Here is a 2,491-nt window from a genome sequence, read left to right as displayed (position 1 = left end):
TGCGTCCTGTTATATACAGCGCCGTATTTCTCCTCCTCCCTTCCGACGCTCCCAAGTTAAGTTCCGCTCTGTTACATTAAAATACCGGTTTTGAGGACCAGAAATATGCAGCTAGGCTCAAAACATTCGGGGCTGAAGCGGCGGCGGCGGCGGCGGCCCTCAGTAACTACAGAACCCAGACCCAAAAGTTTGGCACCGAGCTCGCAGCTGTTGTGTTCACTGTTGCCGGTCGACATGAACACACAAACGAGACGCGGGAGGTTTTCTGTGAATGATACACACGGATTAACACTTTAAATTAAATGTTGAAGGGAACAAATTAACTTTTTCAGCTTTTGGAGGAGTCAATTATAAATATTGGGGCGGATATGACCCTCCCGTCCCCCCCGCGGTGATTACACACCTGGACTTAACTGTCCAAAATCATTGGAATACATACAGTGATGTATCCAAGCTTTGTAAATCTATTTAATTGTTAGTCTCTTTGTGTTATGTGTGTGTCTTTGCATTGCTGTTTTCTTAGTGCATCACAGTGATTTTATTGCTATCTACATGCCCCCCCCCCCCTCCCCCCCCCCCGTGTGTCTGCGTGTGTGCGTGCCCGAGGCCGTGTGAGTCCATTTATGTGTCTCCTCCTCCTCCTCCTCCTCCTCCTCCTCCCCTGGATAATTCCAACACGCTCCATACGCTCACACATATACAGCAGCGGGAGAGACGACTGCACAGGCATGCCAGGGGATGTGGTCAGGAGAGGCCTGTGTTTTATGGAACAAACTGTACTAAGCTGCGCCGCTGCAGTGGAGGTGCTATAAATAGAAGGTGCTGATAAAGAGGAAGAAAAAAAAAAAAAAAAAAAAGAAGGGGGAGGGGAAGGAGGGGGAGGGAGGGGGGAGGGGGAGGGAGGGGGGGAGGGGGGGGCTCCTTTTGAAACAGACTCACCAAGCCGGTTCCTGTTTGAGCGCTCAGCTAGGGGCGAAAGAATCAAGTGCAAGTCCAGGCTGAGCTGAAAGCAACTTCAAGCTTGACAAGAGCAGATTACAAGTATTCTCAGATTTACTTTAATTTATATGTTTATATTAGGAGTTAGGGTTAAGCATACCAGACTGTGACCACATCTGACACTGTCATGGAGGTCTAACGGAAATATAACTAATATTTATCATCTGAGCTGGAAAAACAAGAGATACGTGTCAAATAATGCTGGTGATTTATCAGTGTTAAAGCTTGTAAAGGATATGTTTGACGGGGCAAAACACAATAAACACTAGCTTTCACTCTATTGACCCCGAACAGATCTGCGGAAAACCTGCCCAAACCCAACAGGCATAAATACATTTTTTTAATCACACCCGGTCTGAAAACCCCCCCCCCACCCCCAGAGGAATATTAGTCTCGGTTCAACGTGCGGTCGATCCTGGACACTGACACTGGCTGTGGCACGATGCTCCATCAATAAATGAGCAGTCAGCGGTTGCTAAGAGCAGCAGCTTTCATTTCACACCTCATAGTTTCACACTCTCCCCTCTCGCCTCACACACATTTCTTCTCCTGTGATGATTGTGACGCTACACATGATGAGAGCTGATAGCGTGTGTGTGCGTGTGCGTGCTCGGATCCACTTATGTATTAGATGTGTTGACACACACGCAGATCTCGTGGCCCTACTGTGGTCCTAAGTGGGTTTGTGAAGACCTCCACTCCAGAGCTCTTCAAAGTTACTACAAGGGACTTTTAACCAGTTATAAAACAGTCTCATGATGCCTCCATATGACTTATATAAGCAAACAAGACTATTAGCGAGAAAATTGTCTACTTCTATGTAGTTATTCGAAATGCCTGCCAGGGTGTCGGATTCCCCGTGAAATCAGAAAAAATTATTTACGGGCCCGCAGACCGGAAGAACCTTAATTATGTTACATGTAGGATTGTAGCATGAGGGAGTACAAAGACGCTACGAGGACAAGGGGAGGATGTTCTCGTCCAACTCGTTTTAAAAAAGACGAGAGAAGAAGAGAGAGAAGGAAGAGTTCAACAGTGGTCAATCAAGCTAAAAGAGAAGTGACACGTGAATCTGAGAAATACAACCTTATTTTCACAGTGGTTATGTTCTGAAGCAGAAATAAACACACCCACACCTCCGCACACCTCCTCACACCTCCTCACAACCCTGCAGGAAGGTGCCACATTGCCGGATTTAGTGCGAATGCAGCCTTACATGTAACTTAGGTGAAAGTTTACTTTGTTTCACCATTATTGTATTACAATTATCAATCTCACAGAGCCATAAATAGATACCTCATCGCCATTCATCCTGCAAACAGCTGTGTCTCAAAAAGAAAACAAGTATTTCTTTCACTCGCTTCCAAAACAAATTCACGCGCTAGCCAAGATCTTAACGACACAAGGCAGTGATGCTAATAGGAAATGCAGTCTTCATTCTGGGAAAACACTACTGCTTTTGTCCGTGGAGGCCTCGAGAATCGACATAAAA

Source organism: Thunnus albacares, chromosome 20, assembly GCF_914725855.1.
Source record: "Thunnus albacares chromosome 20, fThuAlb1.1, whole genome shotgun sequence".
In the NCBI taxonomy this organism is placed as follows: Eukaryota; Metazoa; Chordata; class Actinopteri; order Scombriformes; family Scombridae; genus Thunnus; species Thunnus albacares.
The sequence above is the reverse complement of the archived record's forward strand: the minus strand, read 5'-3'. Positions refer to the sequence as shown.